Below are 22,588 nucleotides of genomic sequence, written 5' to 3' on the forward strand. Positions count from 1 at the left end.
GGCCTAAATCTTGGGGGACGTCAAGTCTGGTGGCCTCCTGGAGAAGAAACAATTACCGTGAGAGATTTGGTGCTTCTAGAGAGCAGCGCCTGCCTGGAGTCTGGTCGTCAAAAACCTTTGCAGAAAGGTATGTTGTGAAGGAGCAGCAAAAGAGCTTGCTAGTGACTCACACCAAAGGAACTCACTCGGGGGGAAGACTGCTGCCCCTGCCCGGTTTTGGTTGGGAGGTGTCTGCAGGAATGGTGGGCTGGCTGGTGTCAGGTGTTTCAAAGGTGCTTTGCGGCCACAGCACCCCTTTGCATGGCAGAAGGTGACGTGGTAACTTTTGGTAGGCTGATGACAGGGGTGAGACAGACCAGCTGTTGGATGCATATTTGGCCTTTCCCAGGTCTAGAGCAGCAGCAGCAGCAGCAGCAGCAGCAAGCTGTAAGGCATGACAGCTTGGGAACGACTGCTCTGAGTTCTGCGTCAGGTTTTGCCACCAGGAGCATCTCATGACACTTGTCTCACCCCTGCCTGAGCATCCAGGGCCACCTTGGCCCCAAGTGTCACTGAATGGACAGGCAGCCTTGTGCCGGGTACCGCTGCAAGGCTGGGAAGTGGCAGTAACTCCTGCCCCTAGTCCTGCCCCAAATTCAGCCTCATGGCTATTCCCTGTCTCTCGCAGGTCCTTTGCAATCTACAGCACATGGGCAAGCAGCCTGAAGCACAACGCCCGACGCACAAAGCCTGGCTGTCTTCCTGCCGCCACTGGAGTCCCTTCCTGCGAGTGAGCTGCTCGCCCTCTTCTTTCTCTGCTCTGGATCTGCCACCACGAACTGAAGGGCCACTGGAGCTGGGGGGTCTACAGCCCTGATTTACCATTCCAGAGGTAAGGAGAGAAAGTGACCGTCCGAGGGTTTCATGGGGATGGGAGAGCAGAGCTAAAGGTAAAAATAGATTTCCTCTGATTTCCAATATAACCTACAAGTAATCCACAGAACAGAAGATCATCCTTTCACCTCTGGCTAATAAGAAAGCCTTGTCACCTCTTGATCATCTGCTGCCATTTTTTCCCCCTTTTCTCCTGGCAAAACTTGTCAAATTCACTTTCCTCTAACCTGTTCATGGTTTTGGTCAATCTGCTTGCTCTGAGGAATCTATTTCATGGACAAACTCTAACCAGTCCTGCTCAGCATGAAACTCGGGAGTCAAGAGCGCAGCCTGAAAACCGGTGACAACCCACTGACTTCAGTGCTAGAAAACTATTTTCTTGGACTTCATGCTTTTCATATGCAGCAGTAAAGTAAGAAAGTATAAATTCCTGAGCTGGCTGTAGCATTGTTGTTGCTCAAGCATGTATTGCACATGATAATGCACCTTTCTTGGATTTTGGTTGTTCAGATGAGGCGCCTCCAGCCTTTCTCTTTCTCCTTGGCACAGCTGAATTTCTCCTGTCAAAAGGAACAGGACTGTATTGAGGGAGAAGGTTGAATTTCTTCTCAGATTTTTCTTCCAACTGTGCTAAGCTAAAGGGCAGGCAAAACCAATCCAATTAAATGTAACTCCATTTCTGTAGAAAAAAAAATAATATCTTGTTTAGGAGAGTGTGTTCATATGTACATTCCTGTCTCCCTAATGTAGAGAGAGAGGGAAAGAGAGAAGCGCGCACACACGGTAAACATCATACTGTGAACCCAAGTTTGGGAGGAGGATGTACGCTCCAGCTTCTGCATTTGTAACTCAGTACAAATTGATTAGTTGCGTATATTAAAATTAGAAAAAAATACAGGCATGGGTTTCACGCTGGGGACATTTAGCTCTGTTTGCTGCACAGATTGGTAGAGGAGATGTGTCTGCTCTGTGAGGGGAAGGAAAACAAGACCATAAAACCCATAAATAAAGCAACCAATAACATGGTTTGTAAAGCCTCACATGAAAGTCCTACCACTGGAATGGAACCATTCAAAAAGAATGGAACAATTCAAAGCAGAGGAATCACAGAGTCACAGAACGGTAGGGGTTAAAAGGGATCTCTGGAGATCATCTGGTCCAGCCTGCCCTGGGAGAGCAGGATCACCTAGAGCAGGTTGCACAGGATAAGAAACATCACTATTGCTCCTGTTTGATATTTTTTGGCATGGCATTACTTGGTAGTAGTGTTTGACCTGGAAGCCTTGAGAAGCCCTAAGATGAGGGAAAAGACCACCAGTGGTTCGGTGGCATCTGCCACATCACAAAAGTCATGCTTATGAGCATGACCTTTCCGATGCCAAAATTATCAGCTTAGCCTTTCCATTTTCCTGCAGGCTATTTGAAATATGGTGAATGATACTTGAAGATGCATTAACAGTGGTTTTTAATATTGAACCAAATTAATTCAGAATCCTCGTTTTGCTTTGAGACAGATGAGTGAACCTACTCAGGACCCCACTGGAGTTAAGGGATCTCGTGCACTGCACTTTGCAGGAAGAGGGCCGCAACTTGCTCTCTTCCTGCCGTCACACATTCTCATGATTTCTTCATGCAAGGATTTGGGGGAATACACACGGCTCCTCCTTTCCACCATCTGCCTGAGAACTTCACCTCAGCGGAGGGGAGTTGTACCTTTTCTGCCGGAACCTGAAATTCTCAACTTTCCAGGTGAGTAATTCTTTCCTTTTGGGTTTGTCCCACTGCAGGGCCATCGGACACACACCCCCGCCCCAAGATATCATCAATGTCTTGGTACGTTTTAACTCTCCCCTCGGGGATGATTTCTGATAGTGCTGGGGCCAGGGCGTGATGTGCCAAGGTAGGCGAATGCCCATATCCTTGTGGCAAAGGAGTAAAGGTCTATTGTATACCTTCCCGTGAGAATGCAAATCTATCTCGGTCGCCTTCCTGTAGAGGAACCATGAAAAACATCTCTGTTACATCAGTGGGGGCTAAAATGTTGTGGGACTGTTCCTGTCTGGTGACAATCAGTTGGGCTGTATTAGGCACGGCCGCAATCAGGGGACCAGTGCCTGCGTTTAAGGGCCAATAATCGATGGTTAGCCGCCACTTCCCGTTTGGTTTGCAAACTGGCCGCACTGGAGAGTTATCAGGGGAGTGAGTTTGAATAATTACCCCCTGTTCCTGCAGCTCTTTGATCATGGGAGCGATTCCATCTGTAAAAGAAATGTACCAGACGTGAGTTGCCCTGGGTTTGCTTTCTTGCAGCGCTGGATGCACAGGGGAATCAGCTCCGCCCAACGTGCACGCAGGTGATTACCAACGCACAGGTTATATAGACTCAAAACATACATATTCACCATTTTTCTCAAAAAAAGGCAGCCCTATGAGAATCATTTCTTGGAATTCATTTACGTAGTCTCCTCCCCGTCACGCATGCTCAGTGATTTGAGTCGGTGGCCCTCAAGGGGTCTCTGGTGGTCGTCAGTGGTCGCGCAGCCGTGTTTGCTGGATGACCCTCTTCTTGCAGGCACGCGCAGTATCCTCGCCGTGGATGCACCTGTCCGTAACAACTTACTTCATAAGATTAATATTCCCGGGCCTAGTGTCTGGTTGGGTAGGGACTGTATGTGGAACGTAGGAGCATTGTACATTGCCATGGTCAGTTAGCTTCATTACCTGTTACATTGATTACAAACTAATTATTCCAAGCTAATCATTCTGTAGTTTCTGTCTCACGGCCTCTATGCCACCATTACATTTTCCCCTTTTTGGAAGTTTCCTTCCAGGCCTTGAGTAGCTTTCTGGTTAGCATAAGTTTTCTTAGAGCTAAGCTTCTATATTTTCTACAGTTCCCTCCTTTTGGTTTTTTTTGCATCCCTGCAATTATTTATGTCTCCAAGCTCCTTGCAATTTTGCTATTATACTAGAAAGACAGGGTATACAACATGGAAAAATCACTGTTATACATACGATCCCTTGATACCAATAAGCATGATTTTGCAATTGCATTAAAAAAAAAAATAAATTTGCAGGCACAACGAATACTGAGTTCCCTGTTCATCTCCATCCAGAAGGCTCGTTTTCACTGGAATATAAGTTCCAGGTACCGCTAAAACTCTCCCAAATAAAACTTCTGCTGGAGATGCACCCACTGGTTGCCTCGGTGTGTTTCTAATGTCCCAAAGTAGTAAATTTAGCGCTTCTGGCCACTTCAAGCCAGTTTGTTTACAGGTTTTTAGCTAATTTGGCTTTGATGGTCCTAGTCATCCTTTCTACTTGCTCTGATGATTGTGGGTGATAAGGTGTGTGCAATTGCATCTTGATGTTTCATGAATGCTAAATTTGCACTAAAATTGCGGCAGAGAAATGTGCTCCTCTGTCCGAGTCAATTATTTCAGGAACTCCGTACGTAGGTATTCTCTCTTTCAAGAGAGCTTTAAGCACCGCTTTTGAGTGGTTCTTTCGAGTTGGGAAAGCCTCCACCCAGCCCGAAAGCTGATCGACAATCACAAGTAAATAAGCATATCCCATAGCCCTAGGCATCTCCGCGTAGTCAATTTGTAGTTTTTGGCAAGGACGTGTTGCTGGAGGTCGCTTCCCTGCTGGTGCCTTAATTTTCAAAGAGGCATACTCTTTGCACAGTCGACAGCCTTCGCAAACTCTCCTAATAGCAGTGTAAATCCCCGGTGCTGCCCACAGTCTCTGTACTCTCGAGGCTACAGTTTCAGGTCCACCATGGGTTTTCTCATGGTGCCATCGTGCCATCGGTATTAAGTACCTTTTTGGGAGTAATGGTTTCCCCCCTAGAGTCCCTTGTCCATTCTGCCGTTCGGCTCCCAGCTTCTCCCAGAGCTGGCTGTCTTCCTCGGGAAGTTCCTCGTACGGTTTCTGCATGTCTGGTAATTCCAGGTCGAGTTCTCCGTGATGGGTCAGTGTCATTGCAAAGGTGACTTGTCGGGCTGCTGCTTTTGCAGCCTGGTGCGCGAGCGCATTCCCTTTTGCCAATTGATTCTCTTGGTTGGTGTGTGCTTTAATATCTGTCGCTGCTAGTTGGGATGGTAACTGAAGCGCTTCCAGGAGTTCTTTAATCTGTTGTCCCTGGGCGATCGTTTTACCTGCTGATGTGAGAAATCCCCTTTCTTTCCACAGCATACCTGTAGCATGGCAAACTCCAAACGCATGCTTAGAGTCAGTATACGAATTAACCCGTATTCCGATCGCATATTGTGCAGCTTTCGTGAGGGCGACGGTCTCTGCGCCTCGAGCACCTAAAGTGGGAGGCAAAGGTGCTGCTAACGATACCTTAGTTTCTGCGGTAACAGCAAACCCAGTACATTTCCATCCTTCTTCACAATAGGAGGAGCCGTCGGTAAATAAGTTCATATCTGGGTTATCTAAAGGTTCATCTCGCAAGTCGTCTCGCGGTTTGCTTGTCATTTGGATTACCTGTTCACAGGCGTGTTCATCTTCTTCTCCATCCGTGGGCAGTGGCATTAAGGTGGCAGGATTCAAGGTATTTCAAGATCTTTCCAATCTGAAATTGTCAGCAAGCAAAAGTAGTAGTTCATATTTATGTGCTCTTTGTGGAGAAAGTGCTTTCTTGGCATATTGTTACAATAATGTTTCCACTTCATGTGGCACACAGAGTGCTAGGAGATGTCCCAAGACTATGTTCCGGCTTTTTTCTACTACCTCAGCAGCGGTAGCCACAGCTCTTATGCAAAACGGAGTTCCTCTTGCTGCTGAATCTAATGTGCAAGAATAATAGGCTATAGGTCTTTCATGTGGCCCTAAAGTTTGAACTAAGTCTCCATTTGCTGTTCCTTTGTTTTCTGTGTGTGGTGGGTTGACCCTGGCTGGGGGCCAGGTGCCCACCAGAGCCGCTCTATCACTCCCCTTGTTCACCAGACAGGGGAGAGAGAAAAAGTCTAACAAGAAGCTTCTGGGTCGAGATAAGGACAGGGAGAGATCACTCCCTAGTTATCGTCACGAGCAAAACAGACTGAACTTAGAGAGGAAATTCACCTCATTTGTTACTAAGCGAAACAGAGTAGAGGAATGAGAAATAAAATCAAACCTTAAAACACCTGCCCCCAGCCCTCCCATCTTCCCAGGCTCAACTTCACTCCTGGCTTCAACCTCCGCCTCCCCTCAGCGGCACAGGGGGACGGGGAATGGGGGTTACAGTCAGTTCATCACACGTTGTTTCTGCCGCTTCTTCCTCCTCAGGGGGAGGACTCCTCTCATTGTTCCCCTGCTCCAGCATGGAGGAGTCCCTCTCACGGGAGACAGTCCTTCACCAACTTCTCCAACGTGAGTCTCTCCCACGGGGTGCAGACCTGCAGGAGCAGACTGCTCCAGCAGTCCCGACTGGGAGTTATATACAGATGGGAGCAGCTTTGTGAAACAAGGGATCCGGATGTCAGTGTATGCTGTGACCACAGTGGATACTGTTGTAGAAGCAAAAGCTCTGCAACCAAAACCATCAGCCCAGAAAGCAGCATTGATTGCACTAACAAGAGTCTTGGAACAAAGTGAAGGAATGTATGGACTGATTCCTGGTCTGCATTTGGAGTATTACATTACCTAACCCCTAACCCTAACCCTAACCCTATCATAATGCTAATCCTACCCCTAATCCTCACCCTAAAGATAACAATAAGCCTAAACCTAACCCTGAGCTGAACCCTAACCCTAAGTCTAACCCCAAACGCCTAACCCTAACCCTAACGATAAGCCGAACCTGAACCCTAACCATAACCCTAACACTAACTCTCTCCCTATCCCTATTCCGAAGCTAACCCTTCCCTGAACCCTAATATAATGCTAATCCTAAAACTAAACCTAACCCTGACCGTGAACCTAACATTAAACCTAATAACCATAAGCTTGATCCTAACCATAAACCCAACCCTAACCCTAAACCTAACCATAAGCCAAACCTGAACCCTAAATATAAACCTAGCCCTAACCCTAACCCTATCCCTAACCCTAAGCCTAACCCTTACCCTAATCCTACCATAAGACTAATCCTAATCCTAACCCTAACCCAAAACACTAATGCTAACTGTAACCCTAACCCTAACCCCAACCCTAACCCAAACCGCATCACTAACTCTAACCCCGAATCTTAACCCTAACTCTAACTCTAACCCTAACCTTAACGCTAACCCCTAACCCTAACCCAAACCACTAACCCTAACTCTAACCCAAACCCCAACTCTAACCCCTAAACCTAACCCCTAATCCTAACCGTAACCTCTAACCCTACCCATAACTCTAACTCTAACACAACCCTAACGCTAACCTTAACCCTAATGGCCCTAACCGTAACCCTAACCATAACCAAGCCGTACCCTAACCGTAACCCTAACCATCATCCTAACCTAACCCTAAACCTAACTCTAACCCGAACCCTAATCCTAACCCAACCCTAACCCTTACCCCTAACCCAACCCTAACCCTAACCCAGCTTCTATAACATTCTGCATAGGTGGCCTGATACACAAAAACCAAACTGCAAAGCACTTATTTCTACTCGTGAATGGTGATTATGGGCAATGAGAGTTTAGTCAATGCAGCTGAGGACGGTACGGCTGTGGCCATCTAGGCAGACTTCTGAGCTTTCTCATTTTCTTCCAAGGTAGTTACAGCCATGGGACTTCTCTTTCTGCAGAGCACTGCACACAGAACTAGTGTGCAAGAGTTTGGTTTGTGACCGCTGCTGGCAGCAGATGGAGCGATCTAACGTCCGCTCAGTAGCAGCTGGGTTGCCACATATCCAAGTTGTGGTGATTTGTCAAGGCTTTGGAAGCAGTTGTGCTGAACGAAAGATCTCTCAGGGAATCCTCAGATCTTCATTCATAGCCAATTTCTCTGCAGAGAGTAAACGGCAGCTGGAATGTTCCCGTACACTACTTTTTCAGGCCTGAGATGAGTAAGGGGAAGTTTTCTAAGCTTGCTACTCCCCCCTAAGGGAACTATGGGAGAAACACAGGCGCAGAGTGTTTTATGGGATGCCACGCTGAGGGTCCCTGCAAGTTCGTTGCCTATGTACAGCCAGAAAGTGCTTTGGGCTGTCTACAGGAAATATTTAGGCTTACTTTTGTGTTTTGTTTCGCTTGGTGGTTTTTATTGTACTGGTTCCTTTGGCGGAGGCCAGTAAGGACTTGATGACGTGATTCCAGATCTTTGCAGCTATGGTGTGGCAGTTGGACGTTTGGAGCTCAAGGGAGGCGTTTTCGGCAACGCGGCAGTTTGATCAACTTGAGCTGCGTTTCTGTAGAGAGAAGAAATAACACCTTTGCCTGTCCCAACCCACTTGTGCTTTTCTCTCGTAGCTTGCATTGAGCCTGCAGAAATGCTTTTGAAGCCAGGTAGTTAATTGCACTGAGGAACCAGCGTGGGGTCAAATCAACCCCGAGTAAAAAGAAAAAAAGGTTACGTTTTCACCCAAAGCTTTTTCTCAGCCTGGTTCTCTCTGAAGCCTCACAAATTCTGGCCTTGAGCACAGAGAGGAAGTGGCAGTGAAGTGGGAGTGCCGGTCAGGAACATTTGCAGCTCTCCTGTGACAATGTTTCTCACGTAAAAATGCTGGCTCTAATTTGGAGGTTTGTATTAAAGCCAAATGTGTGAATAATTCTTTAAGTAATCATTTTATGATGATACAAAATTGGAATCGAGGCAGGAGAAGCCCAGGGAATTGTCTGCAATCCCTCCTGCAGTGACCGCATCAGCCGCCGTGCTTGGGCCAATGCTTCCAGCCTCTTTGTTTGGAGATTAAACCTGGGAAAGTCCCCGCTTCCTCGAGCATGGATCTTCCTCTCCTTGGCACCTGCTGGCTGAACTGGGAAAAACGGGGACAGCGACATCCTTTTAAGCACCAGTTGTTCTGTGGATTAGGTGGCGGCTGTGAGGAGAGGACATGCAGGAGCTGCGTGGGGCCTGGGAGAGCTGAGGAGGTTGTGGGTGCAGCCCTGGGGGCAGAAGAAACAGCTGACACTTTGGTGAAGCAACTCTTCTGTCAGCCAGTTTGCTCTGGGGAAGGTGGGGAACTGGGGCACCCATTGCTGGAGAGCAGAAGGCTTGTTACTGCTGCCGTGCTCCTCGTCTTTGCCACACTACTGAAGCAGGTGCTGGGAGGAGGTAGGGAATGATGTCCTGGCAAAAGAGGGGACCTACAAGTTGGCAGCCTCTCCCCTTCCTTTGACGTCTCCGTATTGTGCTTGAGAGTAGGAGATGTGTCCTTGCGCCCATCACTTGGAGCCTGGTTCTAAGCCCCCATGTCAGCTTCTCTTCTATTTCTGTCATGTTGGAGACTCTTTTGCATAAAAAGCCAATTCCTGGAGTTTGATCATTCTGAAGGAATCACAGCTTCTCTTGCAAAGTCTTTCTTGCCTGTACGGTTAGGGAAATGTGCTAACTGAAGTGCTTTGAGGGGTAGGAAAGCAGAGAGTTGAAAAGCAGAGTTTACATACAATTTAAGAGCCTGATTTTGGAGCTGGCCTGTGACTTTTTGGCTGTTTGGGGATGGAAAGCCAATGCCAGTGAATATGAATCCAAATAGTTGCTCCAGCGTGGGTCCTTTCCACAGGGTGCAGTCCTTCAGGAGCGCACTGCTCTAGTGTGGATCCTGCCAGAAGACCTGCTCCCGTGTGGGCAACTCTCCACGGGGCCACAGGTCGTGCTAGGAGCCTGCTCCAGCCTGGGCTCTCCATGGGGTCACAGCCTCCTTTGGGGCACATCCGCTTGCTCTGGCGTGGGGTCCTGCACAGGCTGCAGGGTGACTCTGTGCTGCACTGGGGACCTCCATGGGGACAAACCTGTGTCACCACGTTCTGCACCATGGGCTGCAGGGGAATCTCTCCCTCCTCCCCCTCCTTCTTCACTCAGCTTGGTGTCTGCAGAGTTGTTTCTCTCGCGTACTCTCACCCATCTCTCCCAGCTGCTCTTACCCAGCAGATTTTAGCCCTTCTTAAAGATGTTGTCCCAGAGGCGCTAATAACGTTGCATCATGGTGGTTGCATCACGGTGGAGCCTGGAGAGTGCCTGCAGGGCCTTTGAGGACATCAGCCCCCAAAGCTGCCTGGGCAGCGAGAGCATCGTGGTGGTCCGGCTCTACAGGAAAGGGCTCCTTATGGGAGATTTCCACTTCCTCCTCCAGGGAGGCCTCCTGTCGTGGCTCCCTCGCCAAAGGGCTGCTTCCCCTGGGTAAGGAGATGGGGGAGCTTCCCCCCCACCATTGCCTGCCCCACCAGCGGTGACTCGACCCTGGGGGTGGCATGGTGCCCTTCGAGACTCGCCAGCCCTGATCTGGGGCTCAGCGGGGCTTTTGCACCTCTTGGGTGCCATTTTCCCGGTGCCCCCTGTGCTCCCTCCCCCTCCCACACAGGCACAGAGCCGTTCTGGAGAAACAGCTTTTAATTGACAAAACACAAGAGAAAAGGTGCCATCAAAGCTACTCTAACCCCCCTCCTCCCCCCCAAATACACCACCCCTCCTCCCCCATCCCCCACTCCCCCCACCTCCTCCTCATCCCTGCTCGGGCTCTACTTCCCCCCCTGCCACCCCCGTGCTGCCTGCCAGAGCCCTGCGCTTGCTGGCCGGCTTTGGCAAGGCGCTCTGCCCCCGCTTCTTGCCCCGCTTCTCGCAGACGGCAGCCTGGGACGGTGGCAGGGCCATCCCCGCAGCCCCCCACGGCTCCTGGGGCTCCATCCCCATGGTGTAGAACTCTTCCATGCTCAGGATGGCGTCGGTGATCTCGGGGACGCTGTAGTCGGGGGTGAGCAGCTCCTCGGGCAGGGAGAGCGAGGCAAAGTGGCAGTGGGGGGTGGCTGTGCCGGTGCCACCAAGCTCCCCAGGCCCAGGGCTGCTGCTGAAAGCATCCTGGCTGACCCCCACCGTGTCCAGGGAGCAACCAAAGAGCCTTAGGGCCTCTTCGAGTGGCACCTCCTCGGACACGGTGAGGTCATCTGCCAGGTCCCCAAGGGCTTGGTTGTTGGGTGCAGCAGAAGGGCAGGAGGGGTCGTAGCTGCCCAGGGGGATGTTGCTGCCCAGCTGTGCCTCCGCAGTGGTGGCCGTGCCGTCGATAGTGAGCTGGGCAGGCTGCTCCTCGACGTGCTGGTAGGCGGCGCTGGATGTTGGTAACACAGGGGAGGCAAGGGCCACCGTGTTCTCTTCTGCGCCTGTGCCACCATGGTCCCCATGCATAGGGCTGCTGCCGGCATCCTCCTGGGTGGCCTCCACCTCATCCAGGGAGCAACCCAAGAGGCTTAGGGCCTCTTTGAGAAGCTCCTCATCGGACTCCTCAAGGTCTCCTGCCAGGTCCTCCAGGGCCTGGCTGGGGGAGTCATGGCTGCCCGGGGGGATGTTGGTGTCCGGGTGTGCCCCCGCAGGAGGTGCCGTGCCGCAGGTGTTGGTCTGGGCAGGCTGCCCCTCGATGTGCTGGCAGCCAGGGTTGGACGTCGGCAACAGCAGGGGGGCTGGGGCCACCACTCTTCCCTCTGCACGGGTGCCACAGGAGTCCCCAGGCATGGGGCTGCTGCCAGGAACATCCTGACTGGTCCCCACCGCATCCAAGGAGCGACCAAAGAGCCTGAGGGCCTCTTGGAGAAGCTCCTCCTCAGAGACTTCCAAGTCTCCATCCGGGTCCCCAGGGGCTTGGTGGTGGGGGCCAGCAGTGGGGCTGCGGGGGGTGTCACGGCCCGGGGGGATGTTGGTGCCTGGGTGTGCCCGCACAGGGGTGGCCGTGCCAGAGCTGTTGATGTGGGCAGGCTGTGCCTGGATGTGCCGGTAGCCAGGGATGGACGTCGGCAGTGCTGGGGGGGCTGGGGCCTCCGCTCTCCCCTGATAGTTTTGGGGTGTGAGGTGTGTCGGCTGTCCCTGCGGGGTCAGAGGGGCTGCCCAGGCCGGGAGGGTCCTGCAGCCCCTGGGGCCCCCCCACAGGGCAGCAGCCGGCAGAGAAGCGGTGCCATGGCTGAGCGTGGAGCTGGCCGGGGCAGGCAGGTTGGTGACCGTCCACTCGATGTGGAAGACCCGGGGGTCGAAGAAGCAGCCGCATGGAGCCCTCTGCAGACCTGTGTGGGTGAGAGGGAGCCGTGCTGGGCCAGGGGCTTGGGGCCCTCCAAGGACAGCCACCGAGCTGGCCCCGATGGCCGCCATCCCCCAGCTCTGTGCTGGGCACGTGGGCAGCTTGTGGCCGGGGTGCTCCGCGCGGGGTGAGCTGCTGTGCTGGTGGGACAGGCTTGCAAAGCAGGGAGGAGACTGGCTTCTAGGAGGTGAAGCGGGAGAGATGGCCCCAAGCATTGGGGAAATTCTCTGGGACTTGGATTTCCTGGGCCCGCATCAGCCAGGCGAGAGCAGGGACGCTTGCCTGGGCTTGCTGAAGCCCTGTGCCAAAAGTGCCCTGGGGACAGGGCTGATGGGGATGCTGGGCGTGCGCGGGGGCCGGGGATGGCGAAGGCGGCGGGGTGGCAGAGCAGCCAGGGGTGCCGTACCTGGTGGTGGTAGTGCCTGGGGGCCCTGGGGTGCCACGTGCAGTGAGGGTGGCCAGGCTGCGGGGAAGGGCTGCTGCTGGCGGGGCAGTGGGCACAGGTTGGCTGCGCCTGGAAGAGAGACAGGAGCGATGGCCGATGGTCACCTCCGCTCTTGCCCCCAAGAGTGTCCCTTGGGTGCAGGGGTCAGGGTGGGTCTGTACCTTGGAGGTAGAAGGTTTGGGGAAGGGCAAAAGTCTGGAGGAGTCGGGGTGCCGGGGGGTCCCGGGGGCCGCGTGGTGTGAGCTGCAGTGGTGGCGGCGCCATGTTGCGTTCTGGCTGTTGGCTGCTAAGGACTCTCTGGCGTCTCCCAGGAGGGAATGTGGGGTGTCCGCGTGTTCCGCCCTGCCCCAACAGCCTCCCCAGCCCCTCCTGCCTGGGGAGGGAAAGGGTTCAGGGGGGGCCTTGCTGCGTTCCCAGAGCTGGCATGTCCTTGGGATTGGTGGGACTTGGTGGGACGAGTGCCACGCCTGGAGTGCTGGCATGGAGGCTGCAGGCTGTTCAGGAGGGGTAGGCAGGGCAGGCGAGGTGGAGGGGTCGCACTCTGTGGAAGGGAGAGGTTGGATGGTAGAGCCCTTCCAGTCAGCAAGGATGTGGTGGAGAGCCTCTGGGTGAGGCTGAGGGGCATGGAAAACAAAGCAGCTGTTGCAGCGGGTGTCTGCTACCGATGGCCCAGCCGGGATGCCCGCACTGCGGAGTTATTTGATAGGCCCTGAGGAGAAATCTCTGGACGAGCAGCCCTTGTCTTGATGGCAGATTTCCCAGACACCACCTGGGAATACCATACTGCTGTGACAAGCAGGTCTTGGCAATTCCTGAAGTTAGTGGGCTGGAACTTCTTTTGTCCCAAGTACTCAGGGAGCCTACTTGGAAAGATGGAGCCTTCCTAGACTTGCTATGTGAATGGGGAAGGGCTCGTTGGTGACGGGATGGCCTTGGCCAGAGTGATCCTGAAATGGTTGAGTTTAAAAGGGTCAGTGTCATGAGAAAATAGGCCGGCAGTGTTGCTACCCTGGAGTTCAAGAGCGCAAAGGTTATGCCCTTCAGGGAGGTACATAGCAGAGTGGCCTGGGAATGTCGGTTGGGAGCCGAGGAAGGGCGTGATTGTCTTGAGGCTTTGAAGGGCCTTGCAGCGAGCCCTGTCCCCGCTGGAAGGGATGCTGGTGGTGTTCAAGACAAAGGCGTTGCAGCCCTTGTCATCTTGTGTGTCCGTCCGTGTGCCCGCCAGCCCGCAAGGTGTGTCCTGCAGGGACGCGTCCTGTCCTGGCTCCCCCGCCAAAGGGCTGCTTCCCCTGGGGAAGGGGATGGGGGAGCTTCCCCCCCACCATTGCCTGCCCCACCAGCGGTGACTCGACCCTGGGGGTGGCATGGTGCCCTTCGAGACTCGCCGGCCCTGATCTGGGGCTCAGCGGGGCTTTTGCACCTCTTGGGTGCCATTTTCCCGGTGCCCCCTGTGCTCCCTCCCCCTCCCACACAGGCACGGAGCCGTTCTGGAGAAACAGCTTTTAATTGACAAAACACAAGAGAAAAGGTCCCATCAAAGCTACTCTGACCCCCCTCCCCCCCGTGAGCTTTTTCACTCCTTCCCAGTTAGACTCCCTTCGGCCTCCAGTGCAGTTACCTGTGGGGATCCCCCTGTCACTCCAGAAATACGGACGGGTTCTGCCCTTTCATAGCCTGATGGCATTAGGGTACACTGTGCACCCGTGTCCACAGGAGCCTTCTACTCTTGTGGGTCTGATGTGTCCGGATCCACACAGTCCGGTAAACCCGGTGGTCCCTTTTCTCCCTGCGGCTGGAGGCAGGGCCCCTCTAATCCTGCCCATCATAGCTGTTCCTCACTTCTTGTTAAAATGACTTAGAAGTCCCTTCAAGAGGATCTTAAGTAAGATCAGCCCTCCACTCTCTCTGGGGAACTGCCCACTGGCAACTGAAGAAGCATTTTTCCTGGAAGAATCCATCTTTGTGATGCTTTTGCCTTGCAGCTCACGTATTCATGCCTGTAGGATTTTCCATCCGGCGTCCTCATGTCCTGTCTGTGGTCACGCAGGTAAAACCACAGGGTATCTCGTGGTGTGTACCCTCTATATCCTCTCTCTTGAGCAGAGGCACGCTTACTCCTAATAGCTGAGCTACTGTTCCGTACAGGTGGGGAGTAGGACATATCCTCTCTAAATGGCTGGAACTCCCGGGACAGTTTCTCCACGGCCGAGACAAGGCAGGAAGAGAGGCTTTCTTTGTACTGCCGGACTTGGCTAGCCATTTTATCCACTCTTGTCCCCTCTTTCTCTTCCCAGTCCATAACTGCTAATGAGTTTCCATATGACAATGGTGCACTCTCTACAAGCTTCCGCCACGTGGATCACGTGCACTGGACTTCGTCCAGCAGTTCAGCACCTGGTTTGGAGTGGCCCAAATAAACAGTGTTCATAGGAACTCCGCTATGATCGTCTCAGCAGAATCTCCTTCTGGGAACAGTGAAAACCAATGGCCTCTTATTGAAATGGGTTATTTCTTGGTTTTCTAGGCTTTTTTTTTAATTTTAGCTTTTGCAAAATGGAGAATTGCAAGTTTCCATGGAGCTCACAAAATGGAAGCCACTTTTTTAGAGCCATAACCTCAGCCCTCTGTACTCTTGGTTACTGCAGAAAAAGCAAAGGTATACAGAGAAACGATCCATTGGCGAGCTGTGTGTTTAATTGACGAATATTATTACTGTCCAAGGAGTTGTATTACAGATTGATCTTTCCTTTTTGAAAAATCAGAGGCTGTGTTTACATTGCCGGGGAGTAAAAAAGTCACACGAGTGCCTTGGTACCAAGAAGCCACCTCAGCATAGTTGTGGGGTTCTCCTCTGCATAAATTCACCTGCTTCCTAGTAGACACGGTGCTGCCCAAGCTCGGGGGTTTCCAGTGCTCAACCCAGCTTGGCCTGAGCCACATCAGGAGTTTCTACCCTGTGCAGCAAGAATTTCAGAAACTTAGGACAAAGCGTTCTGTCCCTGCTGTTCTGCTCACATATACCTTGGTGTAAGAGAGATTGGTAATTGGCAAGGAAAGAATTCCTTGTTGATTTGAGAAATCTCCAAGTGACCCACAGAGAACCCAGTCATCTGGAGGGTACGTCCCTACTGAGCACGTGGCCCGTGGACTGAGCTGCGAGATAGGGAAGCTCCTGATGTCGGCTTCAAAGCAAGCCTCTTCCATCTGGTTTTGCTCCAGGTGGCTGCTTGGTTGCCATTTGTTTTCAAAAAACACTAGCACTGGGAATTCAGCTTGGGGGCTTGGAGAGGGAGAGAAGAAGCAAGCATGTCTTTCCCAAGGGCAACTGCTTGGTGCTGGGAAGGACGCCCCTCTGTAGCAGCGTCAGCGTAGCTTACGGGTGATGCAAAGCTGAGAGGATCTCCCAAGTCAGTGCTGCAGGAACGTGGCAGTTTGAGGACCGACTGTGTTACAGCTCTTCTTTTGCATATCACTGTTGCTCAGGCAGGGTGAGAGCTTTGGTTTCCATTCCTGTTATCTCCAGGAGGAGACGGCCATGGGAACCACCGCTGCTTATGCAGTTCCGTGCAAAATAAGTCTGTGACATGAGAAGAAAGATTTGGAAGACTTTTTTACTGCCTTCCAAATGATTTTGCACACTCAAGTAAAAGAAAATCATCTCAGTTACTGAGATTGAATTAACTTTTTATTTTCCCTCTCCTTCAGGCCCATCTGAGGAAAATGGAGGAACAAATTGTATAGGGGACATTTGGGAGTTGAGGGGGTGTAGGTGTGAGATTTCAAGTAGTTTGTGCGTGGCAATAGTGAGAGAGCCTGTATTGTTCCATTGCATTTAGGGCTAACTGCCTGCTGGTGATCCTCCCTCAGCTCTCCCAGACGCACATCAGTCTGTACAGCCTAAGCACATATGTCGGTGAAAGAACAGAAAGTGCAGAAAATTAGCTGACTGAACTTTTTTTAACACCTTCATTGTATCATATTGCACTGCAGCCTTAAAATCAGGGTTAGCGAGAACATTTCGTTCTCCAGCCGCAAGCTTTAAGCAAATACTGATAAGTGATATAAATGAGCAATATCAGGGCAGCAAGTAAGGTCTTTTAAATCTTTTAAATTGTTGTGGGGTTTTTTTCTTTTAATAGCTTTAAGACTTGAGTTACAGTAAGGCAGTTTCTCATCTGCTCTGCCAGTCAGCACAGTAAGCTTATCTGAACATCCCACTATTAGCCCAACTGAGCTACATGAATGTCACATTTGCAGTCGGTGCTTCCATTTCATTGGACTGTTTTACTGTTTTACAGCATAGCTCTGCTCTGAAAATGTTAGAGACTATAGCTAAACACTGAGAGAAGCTAATGGATGCTGTGTGCTTTTTTCCAACTTAAAGAGCATGGACAAGTTCAGAAATTTTGGATAGAGATGATATGAAGATGAATTAAGAACATAAATGAATTCAGGTGGAATTTCTCTGTATCTGCTAAAATGCTGCCTTTCTTCTTCCCCTTGAGGTAGAGTCCATTTAGTGGAAGACTGTTCTCTAAGTACTGGAGACCTTGAGCGTGAACGGTATCTTCTGGATGGGGCTGCCCTTGCCCTTGAACGGTGATAACCATCTGACCTTGACCTGCAACGATTGTTACGACTCTTCCCTTCGCCTCTTCTTGGATACGGTGGCGATCGCGAGTGGGAACGAGAGTGGGAACGACTAAATGAGTGAGAGCAGGAGGCAGTGTGGGAGAAGCACTGCAGGGAGACTTGGACCTTAAAGAAACCCAAACAAACCGACGAAAACAATAGAGGAAGTTAATTCAAACCAGTCACTGGTCTGGGAAAGAAGGCCTAAATCTTGGGGGACCTCAAGTCTGGTGGCCTCCTGGAGAAGAAACAATTACCGTGAGAGATTTGGTGCTTCTAGAGAGCAGTGCCTGCCTGGAGTCTGGTCGTCAAAAACCTTTGCAGAAAGGTATGTTGTGAAGGAGCACCAAAATAGCTTGCTAGTGACTCACACCAAAGGAACTCACTCGGGGGGGAAGACTGCTGCCCCTGCCCGGTTTTGGTTGGGAGGTGTCTGCAGGAATGGTGGGCTGGCTGGTGTCAGGTGTTTCAAAGGTGCTATGCGGCCACAGCACCACTTTGCATGGCAGAAGGTGACATGGTAACTTTTGGTAGACTGATGATAGGGGTGAGACAGACCAGCTGTTGGATGCATATTTGGCCTTTCCCAGGTCTAGAGCAGCAGCAGCAGCAGCAGCAGCAAGCTGTAAGGCATGACAGCTTGGGAACGACTGCTCTGAGTTCTGTGTCAGGTTTTGCCACCAGGAGCATCTCATGACACTTGTCTCACCTCTGCCTCAGCATCCAGGGCCACCTTGGCCCCAAGTGTCACTGAATGGACAGGCAGCCTTGTGCCGGGTACCGCTGCAAGGCTGGGAAGTGGCAGTAACTCCTGCCCCTAGTCCTGCCCCAAATTCTGCCTCATGGCTATTCCCTGTCTCTCGCAGGTCCTTTGCAATCTACAGCACATGGGCAAGCAGCCTGAAGCACAACGCCCGACGCACAAAGCCTGGCTGTCTTCCTGCCGCCACTGGAGTCCCTTCCTGCGAGTGAGCTGCTCGCCCTCTTCTTTCTCTGCTCTGGATCTGCCACCACGAACTGAAGGGCCACTGGAGCTGGGGGGTCTACAGCCCTGATTTACCATTCCAGAGGTAAGGAGAGAAAGTGACCGTCCGAGGGTTTCATGGGGATGGGAGAGCAGAGCTAAAGGTAAAAATAGATTTCCTCTGATTTCCAATATAACCTACAAGTAATCCACAGAACAGAAGATCATCCTTTCACCTCTGGCTAATAAGAAAGCCTTGTCACCTCTTGATCATCTGCTGCCATTTTTTCCCCCTTTTCTCCTGGCAAAACTTGTCAAATTCACTTTCCTCTAACCTGTTCATGGTTTTGGTCAATCTGCTTGCTCTGAGGAATTTATTTCATGGACAAACTCTAACCAGTTCTGCTCAGCATGAACTTCCAGAGTGCAGCCTGGAAACTGGTGACAACCCACTGACTTCAGTGCTAGAAAACTATTTTCTTGGACTTCACGCTTTTCCTATGCAACAGTGTGGTGGGTGGACCCTGGCTGGGGGCCACGTGCCTACCAGAGCTGCTCTATCACTCCCCTGGTTTACCAAACAGGGGAGAAAAAGTATAACAAAAAGCTTCTGGGTCGAGATAAGGACAGGGAGAGATCACTCACTAGTTTTCGTCACGAGCAAAACAGACTGAACTTAGAGAGGAAATTCATCTAACTTATTACTAAGCGAAACAGAGTAGAGGAATGAGAAATAAAATCAAATCTGAAAACACCTGCCCCCACCCCTCCCATCTTCCCAGGCTCAACTTCACTCCCAGCTTCAACCTCTGCCCCCCCCCTCAGCAGCACAGGGGGACGGGGAATGGGGGTTAGGGTCAGTTCATCACACGTTGTTTCTGCCGCTTCTTCCTCCTCAGGGGGAGGACTCCTCTCATCGTTCCCCTGCTCCAGCATGGAGGAGTCCCTCTCACGGGAGACAGTCCTTCACCAACTTCTCCAACGTGAGTCTCTCCCACAGGGTGCAGACCTTCAGGAGCAGACTGCTCCAGCGTGGGTCCCCCACGGGGTCACAAGTCCTGCCAGCAAACCTGCTCTGGCGTGGGCTCCTCTCTCCACGGGTCCACAGCTCCTGCCAGGAGCTTGCTCCAGTGTGGGCTTCCCACGGGGCCGCAGCCTCCTTCAGGTGCCTCCCCCCTGCTCTGGTGTGGGGTCCTCCACGGGCTGCAGGTGGACTCTCTACACCCCTCATCCTTCCTCCATGGGCTGCAGGGGGACAGCCTGCTTCACCATGGTGTCTGCAGAGTTTCTACATCTTGTCACTCCTCTTTCCGGCTGCAAAAGCTCCCTCTCTAACTGTTTTTTTCCTTTTTAAATATGTTATCACGGAGGTGCTGATGGGCTTGGCCTTGGCCAGTGGTGGGTCCGTCTTGGAGCCGGTTGGCATTGGCTCTGTCAGACACAGGGGAAGCTTCTAGCAGCTTCTCACAGAAGCCACCCCTGTAGACCGCCCCCCCCCCCCCCCCCCCCCCCCCACCTACCAAAACCTTCCCATGCAAATCCAACACAAGGGTGCTGGAAGAACTGTGCCCGGCACACTTTGCCCACCTTCCTCTTCACTCTCCCCCTGGATCTTTATGCAGAAGGAGCTTTTGGAAACCAAAATTATCCTGCTCTTCCCACAGAAAAAAACCACAAGTGCAGAAAAGGGGGAGGGGGAGAGAAAAAGAGATACTGGGAAAAGAAAGTGCTGCAGAAAAGTCAGGAGACCAGAAGGAAAAAACCAGGAACCAGTACAATAACAGGGAAAAAAACCCCAAAGCAACAAAAAACCCAACAGACTAAGAGAAAGCAAGAGGAAGAGAAGCCATTGCAAAGGATTATTGTTCTCGCCTGTTTTTTTCTTTCTCCATTACCTGAACCTGTCCCCAGGTGACTACAGGATTTCATTAAGTCACTGTGTGACCCCTAGAAGAGTTTTATGGCCCAGGACAGACCCCAGTGGCCATGATGACCCAAAGTCACTGGCCCACTAGCCAACAGATCTGCTGAAGCCCTGCCAGCACAGGGGACCCTGTGTCCACTGCTCTGAGCCCTCCAGGCTGCAGAGCAAGAGGCGTCAGAGCTTCAGATGTTGCAGGGTCCTGGATGGGGTTTCCATTCCTCCCCTGGAAGGTGCTGCCCCTTCAGAGCAGAACAGGGTACAGGAGCATCCCTTAAAGCCCAGTTAAACGGCTGTCAGGAGCCCCTGGCTGATTTTGCAATGCAGGGGGCACTCGCGCGTCCCCTTCCATGGGCCGAGTGGAGCCCGGACACAGTTACCAAAGTACCAAAGAAGAGAGAGGGAAAGCATTTTCACTGTTACTTTCATTTATTTATTTATTTTTTACTTGTCCAACCTTGAAAAGAACGAACGAGACAGCTAGAAGGGGCCTTAATGCTGAAGGCCAGCACTCCTTCCTGGCAGGCCTGTGGTGGTCTGCCTCTCCAGAGGAGCGGCTGTCTCTTACATCTTTGCTTGACACACTGCTGTTCTTCGTGTGCCGCCGTGGAGCGTCTGGCTTCCTCTGCAGCCTCCCGTCGGGCAGCCTTCTCGTCTCCAGGCCGAAGAGACCCCGTCTCCAGGCCCCAGGGACCTCGGTGGCCCGCTGAGGGACTTCTCCTGGCGCAGCAGCTGAAGCTGTGACGCCATGTTGTCTTGTCCCCTTTTCTCGGGGCTCAGTGCAGAAGAGATGACACCCCTTCAGAAGGGGTGAGGGGTAGGGCAGAGGACGGGGGACGGGAAGGAAGCCTGCAGGCCGGCCAGGCGCGGAGGGTCAGCCTCCCGGCTAGCGCCGAGCGCGGAGGCAGGGCCGGCGGTAGGGCACTGGCCGGATGACCCTACGGCACCGCGTCGATGGTGGTGTGGAGGGGAGCCCTGGCACGATGTTGTGGTGCCAGGGGAGCCATCCTGGAGGTGGATCCACCTCCATCGGCTCCTCCTCGTCTTCAGGTGGATCCACCTCCATTGGCTCTGCACCATCAGCTACGTGGAAGAGGACCGCGTAGCTGATGGTGCCTCCCCTCTGACGCAGCCTCTTCCTCCGCGCCTCCTGCAGCTCCTCCTGTGGGCGCCCACACAGAGGTGAGCGCCCGCTCGCTTCGCATCGTTGAGCCTTCATTCTTCCAACTAGTGGAGAGTCTGAGGACTCGAAAGCTCAGCGAATGTGGGACAAGTGCTGGGGGGCCAGTATTTATAGGGTCCGGAACAGAATGTGGTGAGGTAGCTTGTGACATCAGGAGGCCACTGTGATGGCTATGCAAATCTGCTGCCATTTTTCACTTTCCTCTAAACTGTTTGTGGTTTTGGTCAATCTGCTTGCTCTGAGGAATCTATTTCATGGACAAACTCTAACCAGTTCTGCTCAGCATGAAACTCGGGAGTCAAGAGTGCAGCCTGGAAACTGGTGACAACCCACTGACTTCAGTGCTAGAAAACTGTTTTCTTGGACTTCACGCTTTTCATATGCAGCAGTAAAGGAAGAAAGTATAAATTCCTGAGGTGGCCGTAGCATTGTTGTTGCTCAAGCATGTATTGCACATGGTAATGCACCTTTCTTGGATTTTGGTTGTTCAGATGAGGCGCCTCCAGCCTTTCTCTTTCTCCTTGGCACAGCTGAATTTCTCCTGTCAAAAGGAACAGGACTGTATTGAGGGAGGAGGTTGAATTTCTTCTCAAATTCTTCTTCCAACTGTGCTAAGCTAAAGGGCAGGCAAAGCCAATCCAATTAAATGTAACTCCATTTCTGTAGAAAAAAAAATAATATCTTGTTTAGGAGAGTGTGTGCCTATATACATTCCTATCTCCTTAATGTAGAGAGAGAGGGAAAGAGAGAAGCGCGCACACACGGTAAACGTCATACTGTGAACCCAAGTTTGGGAGGAGAATGTACACTCCAGCTTCTGCATTTGTAACTCAGTACAAATTGATTAATTGCATATATTAAAATTAGAAAAAATACAGACATGGGTTTCACGCCGGGGACATTTAGCTCTGTTTGCTGCACAGATTGGTAGAGGAGCTGTGTCTCCTCTGTGAGGGGAAGGAAAACAAGACCATAAAGAAACCAACCAATAACATGGTTTGTAAAACCTCACGTGAAAGTCCTAACATTGGAATGGAAACAATAACAATTCAAAGCAGAGGAATCCGAGTGTCCCAGAACAGTAGCTTGTTTCCCACTTCTCTTACCCAGCAGAGAGATGCATCAGCCCCAGTGCGTGAGGATTTACAAGCGGTGACTCAGACTGCAGCGTGGGGCTCTGCAGGGCTACAGCCCCCTCTCCCTCCGGTGCTGCTTTGCCAGCACCCGTTTCTCCTGACTTTTGTGGTACCCACCCCACGGATAGATTTTCACTGGGCTTTTTGTCCTGCCGGCTCCATCTGTTTCTCAGCCCCAGCTCTGTCTGCTTGGGAAGGGCGACGTGAGGCTGTGCCCCCTTTCCCACTGCTGGCACTCTTCCTCCAGGTGCCACCGCTCTGCCAGGACCGGTCATCTCCGGTGACACATGCCACCCTGTT

At 52.0% G+C, this 22,588-nt stretch overlaps 1 long non-coding RNA gene across 1 annotated transcript; it reads left to right on the forward strand.

Moving 5' to 3' along the window:
• The first annotated feature begins 693 nt into the window (after positions 1-693).
• Positions 694-17,210, forward strand: LOC129201019 (uncharacterized). The gene is made up of 3 exons (XR_008575211.1): positions 694-871; positions 2,384-2,622; positions 16,962-17,210. It is a non-coding gene; the product is annotated as an uncharacterized LOC129201019 (long non-coding RNA).
• The last annotated feature ends 5,378 nt before the right edge of the window (positions 17,211-22,588 follow it).

Source organism: Grus americana, unplaced genomic scaffold (assembly GCF_028858705.1).
Source record: "Grus americana isolate bGruAme1 unplaced genomic scaffold, bGruAme1.mat scaffold_76, whole genome shotgun sequence".
Classification (NCBI taxonomy): Eukaryota; Metazoa; Chordata; class Aves; order Gruiformes; family Gruidae; genus Grus; species Grus americana.